This window comes from Carassius auratus, chromosome 28, assembly GCF_003368295.1.
Source record: "Carassius auratus strain Wakin chromosome 28, ASM336829v1, whole genome shotgun sequence".
NCBI classification, from domain to species: domain Eukaryota; kingdom Metazoa; phylum Chordata; class Actinopteri; order Cypriniformes; family Cyprinidae; genus Carassius; species Carassius auratus.
In genome coordinates, this window is record NC_039270.1 from 6,303,095 (window position 1) to 6,315,250 (window position 12,156).

The following is a 12,156-nucleotide window of genomic DNA, read 5'->3' on the forward strand; positions in this document are numbered from 1 at the left end:
TGCAGTAAAAACCGTAATAACATTTAAATTGAAAATATTTCAGCATCCTTACCCCAGTCTTCAGGATCACACATACACACTCATGTTTGTTTTTGTGAAAAGTGGATACATTTCATAGGCGTAATGGTTTTTATACTGTACAAACTGTATATTCTATGGCCCTACACCAATCCTACACCTAACCCTAACCCTCACAGGAAACTTTCTGCATTTCTACTTTCTCAAAAAAAACTCATTCTGTATTATTTATAAACGTTTTGAAAAATGGGGACATGGGTTATGTCCTCATAAGTCACCCTCTCCTTGTAATACCTGTGTCATACCCATGTCATTATACAGAGTTGTGTCCTGATATGTCACAAAAACAAGAGCGCACACACACACACACACACATATATATATATAACCCAATATTGTTATGGTGAATTTTTGATGTTGTTTTATTGTATTAGAAACAGATGCCAATGAGGAATCTAATATCAATATGCTAATGCTAATAAAAGCATTAGCAAAAAAGTGATGGGTTGTTTTGTGGTGCAAGCTGATTTGTGTCACTATATGTTCTTGCATCCTGCTTGACAAAGCTACAGAAATCTGTATGATTACATCTTAATCATCTTTTGTGGTGAAAACTTCATGTAAGCTAACTGTCTGTCCCTCACTTAGCAGGCGGACCTGCATTTCCATTTAGTGAATAAAGTGTAAGTGTGTGAGTTTGAGCAAAGCATCCTACACTACAACGAAATTGTATTCATTTTTAAAAGCTTCATATATAGTTCAGAACTTTCAGCACAGCAGGAACTACCCGAAATGGTTTGCCACAGTGAGCACTATTGTGTACACTGCTATCATCATAAACATGTCCTGTATTACACGCCACAGGAAGCACTACTGTTAAATATTTAATAGTGTAAACTTCATCATGTTATAAGAATGAATCTCTGGCATGAGTCATCATTGCACATCAGAGACAAGACACAAGGTAAGAGGCACCGTGACATTTCTGAGACGAGTGAGCCAGCGAGGAGAAGACTCAATGACTGTCAAAGATCTACTACTGAGAAGCTCCTCAAACATGGAGCTGATGATGGAGAACACTTTAGACCTGGAGCCGGTGGAGCAGGGAGAGCCTGCTTGTCCTGACAGCGCTTACGGCTCCTCTCCAGTGGACACAGACACAGAGGAAGGACACACTCTGTCCAGCAGCACACTTATCCTCACATATAATGAGGAGCTCTTGCACAAGGTGACCACCAACATCCTGTCTGTCTCTATCTCTCTGTTTGTCTATCTATCTGTCTTTCCATCTATATCTGTCTCTATCTCTCTGTCTGTATATCTATCTGTGTCTGTCTGTCTGTCTGTCTATCTGTCTTTCTATCTAGTTGTCTGTCTGTCTGTGTCTGTCTGTCTCTGTCTGTCTATTTGTCTCTGTCTGTCTATCTATCTATCTATCTATCTATCTATCTATCTATCCGTCCGTCTGTCTGTCTATGTGTCTCTGTCTGTCTGTCTGTCTGTGTCTCTGTCTATCTGTCTGTCTGTCTGTCTGTCTGTTTGTCTCTGTCTATCTGTTGGTCTGTCTATGTGTCTCTGTCTGTCTGTCTGTGTCTCTATCTGTCTCTGTCTGTCTGTCTGTCTGTTTGTCTCTGCCTATCTGTTGGTCTGTCTATGTGTCTCTGTCTGTCTGTCTGTCTGTCTATGTCTCTCTGTCTGTCTGTCTTTCTGTCTGTCTGTCTCTGTCTATCTGTCGGTCTGTCTATGTGTCTCTGTCTATCTGTCGGTCTGTCTTTGTCTGTCTGTTTGTCTGTCTGTCTCTGTCTGTCTGTCTATCTGTTTGTTTATGTCTATCTGTCTGTCTATGTGTCTCTGTCTGTCTATGTCTCTCTGTCTGTCTGTCTTTCTGTCTGTCTGTCTCTGTCTATCTGTCGGTCTGTCTATGTGTCTCTGTCTATCTGTCGGTCTGTCTTTGTCTGTCTGTTTGTCTGTCTGTCTCTGTCTGTCTGTCTATCTGTTTGTTTATGTCTATCTGTCTGTCTATGTGTCTCTGTCTGTCTGTCTGTCTGTCTATGTCTCTCTGTCTGTCTGTCTTTCTGTCTGTCTGTCTCTGTCTATCTGCCGGTCTGTCTATGTGTCTCTGTCTATCTGTCGGTCTGTCTTTGTCTGTTTGTCTGTCTGTCTGTCTGTCTGTCTATCTGTTTGTTTATGTCTATCTGTCTGTCTACGTGTCTCTGTCTGTCTGTCTGTCTACGTGTCTCTGTCTGTCTGTCTGTCTGTCTCTGTCTATCTGTCGGTCTGTCTATGTGTCTCTGTCTGTCTATGTCTGTCTGTTTGTCTATGTCTATCTGTCTGTCTACGTGTCTCTGTCTGTCTGTCTGTCTGTCTGTCTTTCTATGTGTCTCTTTCTGTCTGTCTGTCTATGTGTATCTATCTATCTATCTATCTATCTATCTATCTATCTATCTATCTATCTGTCTATCTTTCTTTCTTTCTTTCTTTCTTTCTTTCTTTCTTTCTTTCTTTCTTTCTTTCTTTCTGCCTGTCCCTCCATTTGTCCATATATCCATCCATAGGTCTCTCTGTCTGTTCTGCTAGTTTCTATTTTCTAAAAGCTAATCAGTGGTGATTGTGGCTCTTGTACAGGAAGTTACACGCCCACCAGTCTCACAGAGAGCCAGAGAGCTGTAGGGATAAACCAGTACAATGCTGTACATGGCTGCATCAATTACACACCCACCTTTGGTCCGAGGAGGTGGAGGTGTTATAGTCATTGAGGTGGTTGAGTTTATGTTGCATATTGACTCATGCTTGAAAAAAGGTACTTTAAATGTGAGATCATAATTAGGCCTTCAGGAAATATTCTTCACTGTACTTACATTGCTGCAAACATTGAGTTAAAAAAACAACATCTTAACTAGCTTTGTCTCTGTTTCTGTCTTTTTATTTAGGAGGGTAAAATCTTACATCTATGTCTTGTAGTTAAAAGTGACTTAGCTACAGATGTGAATGATTTTTTCAAATCATGTTGCTTGTTTATGAAAGGTGTGCTATGATTTTTCTAAGCAAAAAGACATGATTTTCACTTGGTGTTTGATAAAACATACACAAAATACCAAATGAGAGATCCAAACTGTATTTAAAGACAAGAATATCAGAAACACAGGGGTGGATTTTTAAAATAGTAAAAGACCCAGAATCAAGCGGATTTCAATCATGGTCATTTACATTTTTAAAGTACTTTTCCAAAAGTAAATGGATGTAGTGAGGAAGGATGACAGGAAATAAGTTTATTAAAGAAACATGAGTTGTGAAGTACATCAGTTCCTCCGAGTGAAGCCGTGTCTCTGTTTCTGTTTTGTATTATTGAAATGATACACTGCAAAACTTTCTCAGTAAGACTAGATAGAGATAGATTTGGTTCTGTCTAGCCAACTAAATATAAAATATAACAAATATGCTGCAACAACATCCTTATAGCTGCATTTTTACAGAAAAAAAAAACGATATTGCTGTTTATTTCTATGTATTATATTGGAGAATATAAATTTAAAAAAGTTAAATAGCATTCAATATTAATTTAGAGGGAAACAGTTTGGAAAGATGTATTTTTATTAAATAGTTATTTTGATAAGCAAAAATGTAAATGTAGTATATATTTTTATACAACCATGAGACCCTGATATTTTAAACTATTATTTAAATAGTATTAGATATTTAAATTTAAAGGTTAACATTTGGGTGAATAAAATTTGCTAACATATCCTGGTCAAAGCAATTGTATTTTATTTTTGCATTATAATATGAAATGCTTATGTGATGTTTTTGAAAAGTTCAGTAGGTACACTCATATTAAGCATGTATTATGCACAGGCTTTTAGGCTGTTTTAATTGTAATTATGAAGTTTCTCAGCGCTATGCACTAAAGGAGAGACTATAGTGCTTTGGCAGTGGAAATGCATGTGTTGCCATGGTAATGACTGGCATTCTGTGTCCCTGTAATGTGCCTCATGTGGTTTGTTCCATTGTGTTCTTCCTTAATCAAGCATTTTATAGCTGAAAAAGTGATGAGGGATTTAAGGAATATCAAAGATGGATGAGATTTGTATGAAATAGTAATAGAGTTTGATAGCCTGAGGACCCTGTGTTCGACACGATTCATCTAAAATCATCCCACTGGTATTTGTTTGTTCAGCAGTGCAGAGCATTGCTATGTGACTCAATGCATTTGATTATTTTATGAAACGCAGAACAATAAACATATATTCACATCATCATCAACAGTCTCAAACGATCATCAAATGCTGCCACTTCACAAGGAGTTTGAATGACGGGTGATCAGACCAATCATAACGCAGAATCCGCAATTTTGTCCGACAAACAAATCAGACAGGAGAATAAATGACTGACTGTGGACTTAAAGGTGTACTAACCAAATTTTGCCAGCCGATATTGACATTTGAAAGCACCAAAAACAAGCTTATACCCAGTCAAAAGTTACCTTTAGTTAAAACTTTAATTATAGGATATTGGTGAAACAGGTTTGGTAAAGGCTCCTATACGCATTAGTGTTTTCGCTCTGGAAAGCGCCAAAAGATTATTTACAACGTGTTTTTGTAGTGCTGAGCAATGTAGCTAATCACAGAAATCTGATGATTTCTTGAACACCTGTGGTTGGCCATTGCGTTCATGTTAGTCAGAATCCACTCACTTCAAAATGCCAGATTTTTTTTTCATGCACGCTTGTGAATCCTCTCTGTAACACAATGTAAAAAAGAGGTTCGTTGATTATAAAGGAACTTTGTGAGATCGCGATGAACTGAAGTGACACCTTTTTAGACAAAGCAAGGGGTGATTGCGAACTTTCTAGGTTAAGTGGCACGGTTATGGACTTCTATTCTCCTGAGTTTCCTTATTTAGTCATGTTCCTTTTTTTGTTTAGTTGATTACTTCCCACCTGTTTCTGTTCTTCCTAATTACGTTCCATGTGTTTATAAGCCCTGTCTGTTTGGTTCTTCTTTGTTGGTTCTTAAAGTTATGTGTCTGGTTTGTCTCTGTTGATGTTATAATTAAATTCTACTTCTTTGGAATTCCGTGTGGTACTCTCTCCTTAAGCCTGGCTCACACTACAGGATTTTTAGCCCGATTTAGCCCCAACTGCCCCCTCCCGAGAATCGGAGCAAAAATCTTGTTGAGCACCTCGATCTGTCCCGATGTTCGGCATGGATTATCTGGGAATATGAGGCGTTCACCGATCGAATCTCGCACCTACCGATCTGCTCACACACAAATCGGGGCAGCCCCGATTATTATCAAACATGTTTGATATTTAGGATTTAAATTGGGATGATAATGGCTATATGATTACGTCAGTACTTTCACAGCCAATGCGCAAAACTGCAAAACAGCTGATGTGCGGCTTCGTTATACAGTGGAGATGGAGGAGATAACTGTTTCTTGACATTTTGTAGTAAAACAACTGCCTGTATAATATGGCAAAAACCCATCAAAACTATAAGGAGAAAGAGAAGCGCTGGAGTCAAATCATCTCAGTATGAATGCACTGGGTGAGTGCACAAAGCGCACGCTTAAAAAAAATCAGTGACGATCTGCTGCGTGAGATCACGTGAGGTGCATGATGTTAAAATCTTGTAGTGTGTGCATGTTTAATATTTGAGGGAAGATAATCTGCAAAGACTCCTGTAGTGTGAGCCCGGCTTTAGACACGTATTGTTACAGAAGAACCAACCGCTACACAAGATGATGGTTGGGGACACGGTGAGGCATTTGCAGCAAGTTGGAGTGATATATTGAGGAGTTCCTTGAGCTCCTTGTTTTCTGCTGGGCTCTACAAGGATACAATCCACTGCGATCTTCCCGATTGTGATTTTTATTTTTATTTTCCTTTGATTGAGCTTATTAAACGTGTCCTTTGATTTAAACAGTTCAGACTTCAAAATGGATGAAATCAATGAGCAACCTAAATTTTCTCATCCAGTACCCTCAGGAAACAAGAGCCGTGTTTCTCTTGCTCACCCCGCACTGGGCACCTCCACATACTGCTCAAACAGCTCCTCCTGCCTGCCCAAACCCAGACCTCAGTATTCCCCCAAGCTCAACTGTTTTCCTCCACCTGTCAGTGCGGCAGCCAGCTGCAAGGTCAAGGCCGCCTCATGCAGCAAAGCCAGTGCCGCCGTCCACGAGCCCTGCTGCCGCCACAATGAAGACACATGTCTCCTTCACTTCCACTGGTCCCGTCCAGTCGTTCTTCGTCTACTGAGCATCCTGAGTTAAGCCCAGGATGGGCTCCCGATCCATAGTTAAACCCGGGATGGACTCCCGATCTCCTGTTAATCCCAGTATGGGCTCCTGTTCTTGGGGGAGTAATGTCACGGTTATGGACTTCTGTTCTCCTGTTTTTTGAGTTTCATTATTTGGTCATGTTCCTTTTTTTTTTTTTTTTTTTTTTTTTTTGTTAATTGATTACACCCCACCTCTTTCTGTTCTCCCTTATTACAACTGTGTTTAAGTCCTGTCTTTTTGGTTCTTTGTCAGTCCTTGAAGTTATGTACGTGGTTTGTCTCTTTTATAATTAAATTCTACTTCTTTGGAATTCCACGTGGTACTCTCTCCTTGAACAAGTAATTAAACTAAAATGATTATAATCTGTTCAGAATTTGAATAAAAGTTGTTTTCCATGCTGCCTAGCGCCAAATACCCTAGACATGCAACAACATTTCAGGAGTGATATAACTCATAACCTCATAAATGAGGGATTCATTTTCGAATGGGAGAAAAACATAATTTCTCAAATTAGATTTCCAATCTATTCATTTCTATTGTCAATCTGCTAATATTTGAGAAAATCACAAGCAGGTGAGTTTGATCAGGGTTGGAGCTTAACTCTGCAGCGCATTGGCCCTCACAGACTAGATTTGAGGAACCCTGCTATAAATAGTTGACAATACATACACATAACCTAAAAGAGGCATTTAAGGTTAAGACGGAAATAGTGCAATATGATTTGTGGTGCATTCGCAAGAAAACATTTGTGTTATCTTATATAGTGCTTGAAACTTGGAGTGTTTTTAAGAACGTGCCTGGTGCATATAAAGAGAAAGAAGTGTTTCTACACATGGTTTGTTCAGATCACTCACCTGTGTGTAGCAAACTCAGACTTGCACAATGTTTTCAACACAGGACGAGTCACCAAACGTCCGAGACTGAACCGGAGGCATGTACTCATTGCAGGGACCAGAGTGCTGGATTTCATTAAAACACAGGGCAACATAGTGAGACGCAAGATTAAACCGAGCGGAGCACGATCACCCATCTGCCCTCCAGCTGATAAATGTCATAAACGAGCCGCGTGTGCTTTTGCAGCCTCTGGCCAGACGCTCGGCCGGATGTGATAACCATGGCAACCAGAGCAGGATGACACCCACGTCCTCTCGGTCCCTGCAGAGACGCGGCGCGCTGCCCTGTGCCACAGGCCATAAAGCTTTCAAAAGGGTCAAGTGTGAGACTGAGATTGAAACAGGGGTTGCTTTCGTATCAGTGATTGCTGAACACTGCTCAATGCTAATGAGGAGCGGCACTTCTCAAGATGAGTGTGAAGACTCATGTGCACAATGCTCGAGTGGTCTGGTCGATGCTAGGACGCTCAGAGGGGGGCAGATGTAAAGCTGTTCAAAGTGTTTTTAATGTGTTTCTATGCGATTACTGGGGCGTACCGAATAGATGTAAGGGTGTCTCTAGGTAGTTTGAAGGCAGTGCTGATTACATGTTATCTGGTTTTTCTAATTACTTGTAATTAGATTGTATTACATTTTAAAATATCCATAATCAGAGTACAGTTACTTTTTTGAGTGGAATATACATTGAATGAAACATATTTTATTTCCCTTTGCATTTTTTTTTTTTCTTTGCATTTTCATGTCAATATGTTACAAAACTGTCCTATTCAAAAGATTAGGTCAACTTCAGAATAAAAATGTCCTGATAATTTACTCACCTCCATGTCATCCAAGATGTTCATGTCTTTCTTTCTTCAGTCGAAAAGAAATTAAGTTTTTTGAGAAAAACATTCTCTACTCGCAGCTGAGCAATAAGGGTCATATCTAGTATAACAATCAGTCATTTTCTAAAAATATTTATAGAAATGAATATACATTTTAACCACAAATGCTCATGATGCACTAGCTCGACTTCACTCATTGCCTAGTCACACTTGAAAGGTCACACGTAACATTGGTGGAAGTATAGACCCAGCATTTACAAAGCGAACGTGGAAAGAAAGTCAAACGCCCTTTACAAAAAAAAAAAAAAAAAAAAAAAAAAACAGCGATGGCAGAAGATTTTTACATTTTTCACCCTAGACTTAAGATTTTAACTGGAGCACAAAGATGAAGAAATACCCATGTGTGACCGTTCCAATGTGATTACACAGTACGTAAAGTCATAGACACACAGCACAGAACTAGTTCAAGATGAACATTTGTGGTTAAACATATATACATTTATGTTTTTTTTTTTTTAAATGACCAATTGTTTCACTAGATAAGACCCTTACTCCTCGACTGGGGTCATGTAGAGCCCTTTGAAGCTGCATTAAAACTGAAGTTTGGACCTTCAACCCGCTGATTCCCATTGAAGTCCACTATATGGAGGAAAATCCTGGAATGTTTTCGTCAAAAACCATAATTTAGTTTCCACTGAAGAAAGTTATAAATGAACATCTTGGATAAAGTAAATTATCAGGACAATTTTATTCTGGAAGTGAACTAAATCTTTAGATCAATGGGATAAATATGTTAGATAAAAAGCAATCTAAAATTAATCAAAAATGGTCAGATTAAACTACATAGAAACTTTTAATGAATGCATTACTTTTCTAACTACAATTTTGGAATCAGTACAGGACTACAGTTTGTAAGTAATCTACCCAGCACTGAATGTGTGGGTTGGTTGGTTGCTAAAGCATTTCTATGTGTTTTAGAAGTGGGTGATTGCTGGGCTTTATGTGTGGTTTATGGTTAGTTATTGCTATGCAATAGTAAAAGGGCTACATACTGCTATACTTTTGCTAAGGTGTTATGTGGTTGGCAAGAGTTTTTTTTTTTTTTTTTGGTTGTTGAGGGATATGGTTGCTAAGTTTTGCTGGGCAGTTGTCCGGTAATTGCTATGCAGATGTTAAGGTGCTCTAAATGTTGCTTTGTCATTTCTAGATGGTTGCTTGAGTATTTATATGTTGCTAGGGTGTCTCTAATGTAAGCGGTTGCAGAAGTGTTCTGTACAGTTTCTAATGTGTAAAGCCCTAAACACACTGCACGATTTTCAGCAGTCCCTGACAAAATCTGCTTTACAAGGTACATTTTAGAAAACGAGGGGGAATGTTTTGAAACATGGAAGCTGGTTTAACTCCTGTTCAGCACCAGCTCAGGACCAACTAATTTTTTTTTCAACGTGGATAGTGATGCCTGTCTTTGCGAACAGCACCATTAACAAACACCTCGACTGATCTCTTGATGAGAAAGCCGTCCCCCCAAACAAACTCTTGTTGACGCCAGTAGCAGGTGTCGACATGAAAGTGACTAATCTGCCTTTACAACTCTAGCTAGGATCATCTCCGCCGTGCTAAAGCTGGGGCTCATTTATTCATCACAGTTCAGCTGTGTGGCAGAAATCACACTATGTGTGTTTGAGTATGCAGCGAAGGGGAAGTTAAGACATTTAATTATTCCCTGGATTTGTCACTTGTCTGAATGTTAGTTCGTGCACTTCACGCTGTATTTTTAGCACATGCTTTGAGAATTTAGTTTTGCTGTATGCAATGTTCTATATTTTATACAGAATACATGTAACGTTATAGGGACTGTTTACCCAAAAATGAAAATTCTGTCATTTACTCACCCTCAAGTTGTTACAAACCTGTATGAATTTCTTTATTTTTCTGGGAACTTTTTTCTACTAACACACTGATCCAGAAAAACCCAGCATCCATGTTTGTTGGAGTTTGTTCCGGCAATGTGAACTCAGCCTAGACAGTATAATAGCAAACTAACAGACATCTGTGTTCAAAAGCAGCAGGGTGTTTTCTCTTCTCTAACTTCAGCTGTTGTTTTGCAGTGGATGCATGAAATCAGTTCCCCTCAAGTTCACGCAGGCGTCCTAACAGAGGAACCGCAGGAGCAGAGAATCCTGATCCACTAACATCTGACAAGCACATAAGAGTCACAATACCTTTGTCTTCATTTGACCCTCCGTCTGTTTGTGCATCTGTCCGTGTCTGTCTGTTGCAGACCATTCTAGTTGGAGACAGTGGAGTGGGGAAGACGTCTCTGTTAGTGCAGTTTGACCAGGGAAAATTCATCTCAGGATCCTTCTCTGCTACTGTGGGCATCGGCTTCACGGTGAGTCTCTCTGCAGAAGGTCACAGATCAGTTTTTTTTTCCTCAGAAGAGTCAGATGACTTCACTGACAAACATAAAGAGAGACAAACATTAAAAGTTAACTGCTTGGAAACTAAAAAAGGAGCACGAGAGGTTTGTTTTACCTCAAATTAAATTGTAAAATAAGTATGCACGATTTTGCATTATATTATAGTGTTACATTTGTATAAATGTAATTTTTTTATACAGTTTGTAGGAATTCACAAGGAACAAATTCTGTAACATAGGCTAAACAAGCTAATGATCCCCCTATCTTCCTCTTCATGCTAACCTCATATCTAAATATGTCACTACTAATATGAAACGCACATGTTTGTGTTGACTGACACATATATGGGCTCTTTCTGCTGTATTTGCTCTTCTTTCTAGTGTGGTAACTCCCTGTAGAGAGCCGCTGGGCTTTCTCAACACAGAGCGTCTGATTACAATAATATGATAATCATCATTTTACTGTAGGCTCTGATTATAATTACAGAGGGATCTGTCTGGCCTCCACTGTATAATCACTGTTTGTTGTTGCTTTTTCCTTCATATTTTGTAATTAGTCTCAGTGTTTTTGTGTGTTTAATATGTGTGCAGAATATGAGCAGAGTACATTGTGGAATTACACACACACACACACACACACACATACACACACACATATGTATATTTTTCTTCTGTGCACAAATACCTATTTAGGTACCTATTTAGGAAGACTGTGCCAAGACTGAGTTTAAAGAAGACATGCAGAGCAATATTCCTGCAGATAATAACGAGAGAGAGTGAGAGAGAGTAAATGGATGACAGTGGATGTCATTACACTCATTGGTCAGTAGGGGGCGGACTAAACACACACTTTTAAATGGGAAATAAAAGCTCGATTAATTTGTAACACTTGTTAAAGTTGTAACGTACACTGTTGGAAATATTACATTTTAAATTTCCCTAATGGATTCAAATGCAGGACAATTCACCGAACATGAATAAAAGAGCAAGAGGTGTTTCTATGAGGCGTTCATATTCCAGGTAAGTTATAATAGGCAGCCTACACAAAAATAAGTGCCCTTTACGCATTTGACATTACAATGAGCCGCATTTTGTCAAACCTCATCTGCACTGACCGCGAGCGCTGCGACAAACCACAATATTAACCCAAACTCTCTCATAGAAAGGAAATGATCTGATAGAAAGAGACTGAAACTAAATTATGAAAAGGGCGGGGCTTGACAGCCCAGGTAAGACGTATAAAACAACAATTCTTATATTTATATCTATATTCTTATAAATTTAATTTACATATATTATTAGTTTCTTAGTATCATTATTCGGTCATAAATAATTAATGCCCAGACCTTATCAATGTCCGCTTCTGAGGCGCCTCAAAAGTGGACACTGTGTTGTCACGTGGTACGTGTTACTTTTCACCGCGGTGTTTAAGATGGATAAATCGCAGTCGTTTGCGATGTCGTTTCTCTCCATGTAATTATTATAGATTGCTGGTTCGGATGTTTGTGTTTGTATTTCAGGTGCCAGCGCTTGAAATGAATACATTGGAACCATTAAAGGTTCTTCAAATGCCTCTATTAAATCAAAACATATTCTCAGATTTGAATGAAGTTAAACGGAGGATTTCGCTTTCTGAGCCCCGAAGCACCCCCTGTAGACAAAAAAAACGGTTTTATTGCACACAGAAAACATATTGGTCATCATTCGCCGCTCAACAGAC